The following is a 10,413-nucleotide window of genomic DNA, read 5'->3' as shown; positions in this document are numbered from 1 at the left end:
CCAATTGATGATTGATGGCTAAGATCTAGCATGATTAATGCTGCTTAAGCAAGAGATTTCAGGGATTTAGTTTTAAACACATTATCAGCAAGAGTGGAGAATCTATTAGCTCTAATGGGAACTGCAAGTCCCCAGTTTGCATTAAAAATTAGGGTAACTTCACTTTTTTTCTGAAAATTATGTATGGAATGGAATGTGTATTTTGTTGTAATCTATATGAATTGCTGTCTCATTGAGTTTCTGCTTACTCCTTGACCAAGACTCATCACTACCCAAAACATTTCAAGTTCTCTTCTGTGGAAAAACCAAGCAGGCACCCTTGCAGACCTTGCAATGCCCTGGTGACTGTTTGTTAAGGATCCCTGGGTCTTGGACTGAAGCAGAAGGGGCAATCTCCCTCTCCCCCTGTGAACCTCACACTCAGCTCAGGAGAGAGTGAAACTGGAAAATACATTTACACAAAGGAAGACAATCTATTACAGGCAGTTGTAAAACATGTGCTATTAGCCTACATGTATAATGAATCCTAACAAAGACTTTTATCTTTCACTGCAAGGGTTTGTCCACTAATTTTTAACATTTCTCTTTGCTAATATTAATTTACTAGCAGCATTCATTTTCTGGTCTTTCTGAACCTGACTTTGTATAGAGAAAGCTTTACTCAATCTAGAGTAAAAAGGGTGATTTCAGCACATCACTTGTAGTTCACAGGAGTTTGTGAGAAAGCAGGCAGCCCCAGCCCTGTGGGGAGGGAGAGCTGCACTCCTGCCTCAGGGGAAGAGGCTGGAGAATGCCTGTGGCACAGATCCCACCACTTACTCCCAGAATAGTCTGCTTTCTGACGGTCTCCTTGGGAGTCTCTGGTCAAGCACACACTTGCACCTTGCAAAGCCAGTCCTTAAGCTGATGCTGAGACAGAGTCCTGGTGTGTGTTGAGCTCCTGTTCTCAATTCAGTTGATTTTGAACGTTGCAAAGTGCCTTGCATCACCTTAGGTGTTACTCCTCATACTTTATTATAACCATTATGTAACCACATGGAAAAAGGCCCTACTGTATGTATCTATTTCTTTTTACAAAACCACAAAATCCTAGTTCCTTGCTTTCATGTTATTTCATATATATCTAATGGCTGAAAGAGGAGGTGTAAGGAACCCAAGGACAAAACTGATAGAGCTAGTATGTCTGTTAAATTTAATCTTGGGCTTAAACTTAACCTTAGAAATGCACCTAAGAAACCAACACCCTGTTTCTGAAAGGCAATTCCTAATCATGCTTACTCTGAAAAGCTTTTCCTCTCTCATTTCTGTTATGAATTTAATTAAACAAAAATCTCATCAATAATACCTTCAGGTTTCATGTAAAATATCCACTCTCTTTTCTTTTAACATTCTAAATCTGATTTGCAGTGACCTATTGTGGAGATCTCAGTTTTTTATCTCAGCTGCCATGTTCAACAGTTTCCTCTTAATATTTTATTTTCCTCTGAATTTGAGTGCTTTGATCAGCCATAGTATAGCATGTCATGTCATGACATTATGCTGACATTTTCAATTTTTCCCACTCTTATACAAGCAGATGATTCAATGCTGCTGAAATTAATAAGGTACTCTTCTAATATTGAGTCATACTAGAGACAGTCTGAAGAAGCTGTTGGGAGCGAAATGTAGAAAGTGTCTTTTTTCCTACCCCAACTTCCTACCCCTGTTATTCCACTACTACTCTATTTTAATTGAAATAATATCTATTTATTGAAAAAAAAAAAAAAGGAAAATAGCTTGAAAAGGAGTTTCAGTTAAAATAGATTTTTTTTGCAAGATACTGATAAATGGAAAAGTAAATAATTGTAACAAGATATATAGACATTGAGCTTGAACCAAGCTGAACTTGAGCAATGAGAGTTGTAGCTGCTTTGTGGATTTTTCTTAGGTCCCGCTGGATGACCTCCACAAATGTGTAACATTTTTTCACCATGTACTGTGACTTCTCCCTTTTTGTTGATCCATTCCACCTGGCAGGATTAAGCGTCAAGAAATATGTTGAAATGGAATTTCCTGTGTTGTACATCAGCTATAGGATTTTGTTCCATACAGATATTTACACAATTATTTTCTGTTTGTAAGAGTTGTTTTCTACTATGCTATACATTTCCTAAGCATTTCTATCTGAGCTGGGCCAGGCATACAATGATCAGGCTGAAAATACCTGTACATATTTATAGACTCTATGAGTCATGGAAAGTGCTATATACTGACATTAAATCTCTTGGTATTTGTATGAAATAGTCCCTAGTTCTATGAAATCTTAATTAGCTTTATTTGTAAGCACACTATTAGTTCTACTGCTTTCAATTGAAATTAAATCTTTGTGGGGGTTTGTGGTGTAATTACATGGCTAATCTAAAGCATGCACAAAGCTTTGCTAAAAGTTAGTGTGGGTTTTAAGGGTATAGAATTGAACTTCTGTGCTGCAAAAGTTTGTTTTGTTTTGTTTTGTTTTGTTTTGTTTTGTTTTGGTTCTTCCCAGTGCTTCAGGAGCCCCTTAGTGGCTTCTGCTTTCTCCTGTATTTCACAGGCTCTCGAAGTTCTCCTGAAGTTCTGTATTCAGTCTTTGAGCTCTGCCTGGTTACCTGAAGATAGGAACCAAGGCTCCTTCTTTAGCCCAGAGGGAGAGGCATGATCCTGAGGTGCTCTCAGTCATGCTGGAAGGCCTCAGACAGCTTAATGAGGCTGCATTAAGCTGAATAGCTACAGTCAGTCTAAGCTACACATCTTGCAAAAACACCAGCTTAGGCCCCCAGCGTAGCACAGCTGTGTTAGCATGACAGGATCCCGAAGTTCACAAGCCCTGAAGCTCAGAGTTAGGCTGACACAATCACCCTGTCTGGTGGAGGGTCAGGTCAGGATGCTGCGCTGTGCTCAGCACAAACATGATACCAGCAGAAGACAGAAATCAGCCTGCGAAACTTAGAGCATCACACTGAGAGTTAATGTGGCTTTAGCTGGAATTATTAAGCTACAGCTTTTGGGGTCAGCAAGACCAACTTCCTTTTCTGATTTCCTTTTGCTCGTCTATCCATGGATGATAAGGATGACAATTTGGTGTGGGGAAAAAAATCTTCCATTTCACTGCTGAAATTTTTTGTTTCCCAAGCCCTTCAGGGCTTTGACACAAAGTTCTGAATACCAGTCCCAGCTGTAACATGACAACTGTTGTTTCACAGGGCCATGCAAAGTTTTTTCCCACCTTATCCAGAGGCACTGAGGAAGGAACCTTTGGTGATACCGAAGACTATGTTTGGGAAGGCAAAACTGTAACAAAAATTTAATTCACTTTACAAAGTAAAAGTTTAAACCTTAGGGTTGAATGAAAGACAGTATAAAGCTAAAAGCTAAAAACTATGCAGTTGTCTTCAGAATCTATGCTTAGGATATCAGCTAACTATTAAATTTGGAGAAGCACTATTACTGACATTATATTATCAGCAGGAGATATCAAAGTTGGTGCAAGGATAACAAAATGAGCTAGAAACAATTTATTAGAAAGCTCTGAAGCAAACCTGCATGGTAGAGTTACACAAACAGATTTCAGGAAGCATTTAATATTAAAATGCTGAAGTTTTGAACCAGATGTTTTGCAAGGGTTTAGTTTCAAGCTTCCCTAGGAACATAAAACACAAAAAAGTTTTATTGCATGCAGACATGTAATATATCAGCTTTCAGCCTGCAACTGAAAGGAACAGGGTTCCTTCTGTGTATTCATCTGGTTTGCTTAAGCATATCTTTGTCATTCAGCTTGTGTCACCTAGTTAAAAGAGTGACTGATTATTGAAAACAACTCCAGAGTTTGTTGAAATTGGGAGGACTGAGTTACCAGTTTGTGAGGTGCAGAACAACTCCTGAAGATGGTAGCTGCCCTAACCTGCTGGAAATGGATTGAAGGCAGTCAGGATAGGGCCTTGATAATATTCAATGAAGAAACTGGAAATTGCTTAGCTTGGACTCTTGTTTCTGCAAGTGGACTGTGCTCCAGTGCCTATGGGACAGCAAACCCATAGAAGGATGTCTGAATATAAAGCTTCCTCATGTAGCTGATAATCAGACACACACAGTTCCCTTGCTTGCAGTAGCACAGAAGTGGATTCCGGCAAACCTGGAATGCTGCCTGAAGCTGACATTTTCTCCATTTCAAATATTAAGGACAATTTCTAAGAAGACCCTTATTGCAATTACGATTAATGACCTCATGCTTCTAAGAGTTCTTGCTTAATTGCCATTGCACATGTTTTTACAGCTGTTCTTTTATATAACTTTTTAAAGCACTGTGAAAAAAAACAGTAATTGCAGAGACCTGACAAATGGGAGGAGAATAAAAAAAAAGAAAAATTGAGTTCAGAGCAAATGAGAATTAGGAATGAAAGAAAAAGAGCAGAAAGGAAAAGGAAGGTGAAATGGGAAAGACCACAAACTACAAAATGTCAGGGGAGACACAGACAAGAATAATGTTTCTTATTAGAAGTATATAAATTCATATCCTCTACCAACAGCCAAATTGTTATTGCATGCAAAACTAATGTAGGATGCCCATGAAGATGTGCATGTGGCAGAACAGGATAACTCTTGAAATCTTTCATTGTTCCTCATATTTCCTTTGGCTCTGGTATGAAGCCATTCTGGGAAAGATGGGGGGATTCAATACATTTTCAGGTACTGTGAAATGCTAAACACAAAGAAAAGAATTGTGGAATTCACCAGTCCATATCTGTGTGTGCACAGTGAGTGTGTGCTCCTCAGCTAGCAGGAAGCAACCTGATCTATAGGAAGATATCCCCTACCTGTGACAGGGAGGTTCAATTAGATGATTATTTAGGGTCCCTTCCAACCCAAACCATACTGTGATTCTATTGTTCTGTGACATGTACAATACAGGCCAAAATGGGACACTTGGATATCCTGCTGAATATGGATTTGTGCAACATCTATCATGCATGGAAGCTGGCAGGGTCAGATCATTCATACTTACAGCACAACAAATATAGAAATTATTTCAAGTTGTAAAAAATCCAGTCTGCCATTTTCTAGCACAACTTGCAGTCAGATGAGATGGCAGCTACCATGTTTAAATCATTATCTTTTTGAAAACATGAAGTGTTAAACTCATAAAAGATGAAGGCAAACTCCTACAGAGCACAATAATATACTTAGCATTAGGCTCTTAACACTTCAAAGTCATGGTAGATTTTCACGTGGGTCAGATACATTATAGTGTCCAGAACAGTATCACACATCCTACTTTGTGGACAGTGGTTTGTAGGGATTCCTTGTTCCTCATTCCTTATGTTTTTATTTTGTTTCTGCAGATAAAGTATGTTTTTAAAAATCCTAGAAGATAGGGTCATTGTGAACATTTAGCACAATGGACAAAATGCTCTCAATGGACAAAATGCTTCTCAAATGAAGAAATCCATGAAATTTCACCTGCTGGAAGGATATTTGGGGTATGCAAATCTGAAGTATTGGGGTAGTACTGTATTTTAAGGAGTAATCTCACTGTATATTCTCACCACCTTATAGCAGGGGTTTGGCCCTGCATCTTGTCAACAGACCAGATACAGGAATCTTCAGAAAACAATTGAAACCGTGAGTTGGATAATACTTAGCTTCCTGACTGATCTGAAATGGTTGCTTCACAATGTTTGCAAAAGCAGACAAAATCCCTGGTTGTGTGTATGTAGGGCACAAGAATGGTCAGTGAGTATTACTAAAAATTTATCAATAATGCAGACACATTTGAAACACCTTAGGTGCTAGAAAACTTTCAAATATCCATGGAACAGGCATAATTATGTTGTAAATATTATTCAGAAGTATTTTGCTATTGGTACTGGGAGGCAATATCACATTATGCATTTCCACACCTGACCTGAGGAAGAAATTAACTTTCATTTCAGCCTTTGCCCTTGCGCCTCCAATATTATACCTCATATTCCAAGAGCAGATGGTTGAAGGCCTGTTCCTCTGCCTGGATCTTACATATTTAACTGCACACATAGACACATTTATAAATTAAAACAGTAGGAAACAGGTCAGATTGTTAGCTGATGTAAATAAGCAAAGCTCCCTTGTCTCTGCAGACAGCTCTGATTCATACCAGCTGAAGACCAGTACATTTTCACTAGGTCTGGATTCAGTAAACCACACACACACACAGTGCAAAGCAGCCTATTGTTTGAAGGAAACCTTTCTTGTTTAGGGCACTGCTGAACAAATAAACTAAGCAGCAGAGGGAATTAGCAGGAATGAAGAGCATTAGATCCTCAGAGAAAATAACATCAAGAAAAGCCCTTGGTATCCATCAGTCAGAATTCTTTCAGTCCTAGACAAAAGCCGCAATGGAAATTGCTGTGTTGTAACCTGTGTGATCCCATACTGAATAATTTACTTGAAAGACAGTGCTTCCAACGCTGTGCAGATCAAGTAGCATGAGCAAGGAAAGAAAGTAAAGTAGAAAGTAGAAAGAACTTAAATACTATTCAAGCAAAGCACTTAACCATGCATTTAACTTTTAACCTGAGAGCAGTCCTGTGGAAGTCAATGGGATTACTTAGGTACTTAAGCAAATCATGAGATTAAGTGGTCCGGTGGATTGGGATTTTAAAAATCTGCATGGCTGTTACTTAAAAATGGATACAGTACAACAGAGGAAGAAAAGGAGAAAAATCTCTTTGCCATCCTCAGTTTCAAGTGTACTGACAAAGGCGTGATAAGATCTAGCACTAGGAAGTTAGAGTTGGAAAAATCCAGCCTTGGAATAAGACATTTCCTTGTAGCTGTGAGGAAAATATTGAGGCAGCTTATGAGAAGGGAGTGGATTTACCCTCACACTGAATTTTTACGATGGGGTTAAACATATTAAAAGAAAAAGGAGATTAATCCAGATTCTGAGAGAAAACTCAAGGAGTTAAAAAATTAAATTGCACAGTTCCTGGAGAAGAGACACCTCCACCAGTTAATTGCAGCATACTGGTCCACATCCAACCTCCAGCTCAAAAGACTCCTAAACCACTGATTGTGAGACAGATGATTTTATATTGCTCTACTTTTTGTATCTCTTGTAAGCATCTGCTGCTTTTGGAAGTACTACTTGGCTGGACATATTTCTGATTTAATCTAGTACAATCATATTTCTTTTCAATACTGTACTATACATACACACACATCATGAGAGTATTAAGCTTGCTGGTATTTGCAGTCTTTTCTGGCCCTATAGTATGTCAGCCTGACTTGTGCTTACCCCCTTTGTTCATGAGTTTGATAGGAAACAGCATTGATTAAATTTCCTGGCGCTGTTTGACAATCCTGAGCTTCCTTCAGGATTTGGGAAGGAAGTGGGTACTGCACTGCACAGGCATCTGTGACTCAGTGGCTGTCCTTGGAGCTGGAGTCATCCAAGAACTGCTCTCCTGAGCAAGTCCCAGCAGCCAGGGTGCCACACTGTGACAGAGGGACCTCCATTTCTCCTCTTCATGGCACATGCTTTCTAATCTCCTAAGGAAAAAAAAATGTTATTTCAATACTGTCATATCTGGATTAAACTTGCATATCCTGTGGTTAACTAGAGACCAGACCAGATGACCTCACTCAGTTTTTTCTGGCTCCAAATGCTGTAAACTCTTGTCCTGGGCTAGGGCCCATCAAAGTCCATCTGAGCCCCTGGAAATACTTGTATTGACTTCACTCTGCATGAACAAGACTTCAGCTCAGTGTACAGACTATGCCCGAGCCAAGGGGGGTCCAAAAAGAATGTGGCTCAGCTTGCAGTAAATACATGCACCTAAATGACCACAAGCAGAGCTATTCAGAAAGGACTAGTAACAGCATAGTCACAGAAATTTAATGTGTGAAAGCTCAATTAGCTGTTGATATCAGCAGGAGATATTCTTCTCAGCTTTCTGTATGAAATGTCTGCTGAAGTTAAAAGTATTTATAGTTACTTATGGGGCAAAAATTTAGGATGGACTATAGGACCCTACAGGATTCAGCCACTGGGAAAAAGCTGTTTCACCACTGTTTGTCCATTTCCCAAGAAGAAACCGACATCAGCCCACATAATTTAAAGGGTTCTAAATGAGAAAAGACTCATGCTTTAGGCCAGAAGCACATCTGGTATAACCCTAAGGATCTAGTTCATAGCAGTAATATTTTTCTGCAATTTTAAGCCAGAGCTTCTGCAAGTTTCAGTATGAAAGCTTTCGACCTAAGACATGGCAGAGTGTTGGGAGCAATTAACTGTGCACTTTTACCCTAAATACCAAACTTAAATATGCCTTAATCTCTCATTGTAGAGAAGTGATCCCAGTTTAAATGTTGGGCTTTTTGTTAAATACTGAGCTGTGATTTTCCTGTTCTTTATGCAGTGATATAGAACCATTGAGAGATAGATGCATCTTTGCATATAAATGGAAGTCATCATTGTCATAAGAAAGGTGTTTATAAAGCAGTTATCTGTGTGCCATTAAAATAACCCCATTTATATAATTTATATATTTAGGAATGTTAGTTGGGTAATAAGGAATATTTCACTTTGTACAAGTTACAATAATACACCTTTCAGCTTGGCATTATTATTATCTTTATGTATAGTAATAGTAAGAGAGATTTACATACGGTGGGTTTGTGTGTTTGTGAGTAGATTTGCCTTCTACACCTTCCATCTGTGGAATATAAAAGCTCAGGACTTTATGAGGCAAAGGTAATTTGAGACGTAACCCTGTTCTACTTGGCAATTCAAAATTCCCACATGAGACCAAAAATTGTAAAGAGTATAAAGATTAGGCTCTGTTTTCTCAAAGTGGGTATATTAAATTAGGGAGGTAGATGGTTAGCCAGGCATGATAACAAAGACCCCTTGCAGAGCACAAGTGAGAGCCCAAGGTCTGGCTCAGCCTCAAGCACTGTCAAGCAGAGGAGACTACATTCCTGGACACTGGGTGTGATAGAGAAACATTAGAAAACATGGAGTACTAATTATGAACATGTGAGCAAAAAATGTGGTAGCAGGTCAGATAGCAGGACTGTGTGTGTTTGAGACAGATGACTAACCTGGAAAATTTACTTGTGGGTGATAAAATAACCTGTTTTCATAAGATAAGTGTTTTTTTTTTTCCTCTGCTTGTTTGTGAGTTATGCTTTGTTTGCATTTCTTTTCAATTCTATTATTTGTAATTGTTGCATTTTCCTGAAAAGTTATAACTTTGGCACATATGGTGTAAAACCAGAGGCATGCACTCAAGACAATTAAAAGTGATGTGTTTGCTTTTTAATAAGAAATTAGCTGTCACAGAAAATTATCTTGGCAAAATAAAAAAATCCAGTGAAGACTGCCTTTGCTATATGGTGTATTTTTGAAATGTCTTAGAATTCTCTAAACTGCAAAAATGCTGCCTGTCATTTCACAACACTCTGGGGAAAGACAGCTGAATCCCACTTTTAATTGTGAAATGATAGGCACAGTTTCATGCATTTGGAGGAATGTAAAATATTTCCATTATCATTTCTTGGTTTTCTGCTTTTCCCTGCCTCCTCTGTCTATCCTTTCCCCCTCACCACCCAAAGTAACATCTGGGAGGGGAGAAACGTTTATCAGGAATTCACAAGCATTCCCATGGAGTTTCATAGAAAATAGATATTGATTAGAGGACAGGGGGAACAGGCTTTTTCAAGATCAGGCTTAGCAGAGGAAATTGAGCATTTGATACAGGAGTGTGGAAGGAAATGCTGGACCTCCACCATAGGGGCTGGCAGCTGAGGAGCAAGCAGAACAGTGTGGGGGTACCAAAATAACAAAAAAAAAAAAAAGCCTAAATATAATATCCTGGCACTGTTGGGCTGGTATAGAGTCCAAAGGGCAGGTTTAGTGTTTGAAGACAGAGACTGGACATAGAATCTGAGAATGCTTCCTGGGCAAGAACACTGCACTGACAGAGAAATGGATGCATGCCCATCAGCTCAAATACCAGAACCAGAGACACAGGACTGGTCATGAGCTAGTAGCTTCCACACAGTGATACGACAAGGCTGCAGCACTCACACTGCCTGTTATAAATCCCCTGTGAAGGAGCACGGTACCCATGAAAGATGAGAAATATGTTTAGCACATGGACAGAGAGACGGGAGACCTGACTTCCATATATCTCAATACCACATCCTTCCTGGTTGTCTTATTTGCTCAGATGCTGAGTTTCCTCTGGAGACAATTAGTTCCAGGGAGGCATCTCAATTATGTAGATCAGCAAATCACAGCTGTTTCTCAATCCAGATGTTAGAAACTGCCTCCAGCAAGCTTCTTGCAGGAGCTGAGCTGCCTGTGAGTGATTGCACAGACATCTCCCTCCTCCCTGCACCACCAGACCTGAA

This window comes from Anomalospiza imberbis, chromosome 1, assembly GCF_031753505.1.
Source record: "Anomalospiza imberbis isolate Cuckoo-Finch-1a 21T00152 chromosome 1, ASM3175350v1, whole genome shotgun sequence".
In the NCBI taxonomy this organism is placed as follows: domain Eukaryota; kingdom Metazoa; phylum Chordata; class Aves; order Passeriformes; family Viduidae; genus Anomalospiza; species Anomalospiza imberbis.
The sequence above is the reverse complement of the archived record's forward strand: the minus strand, read 5'-3'. Positions refer to the sequence as shown.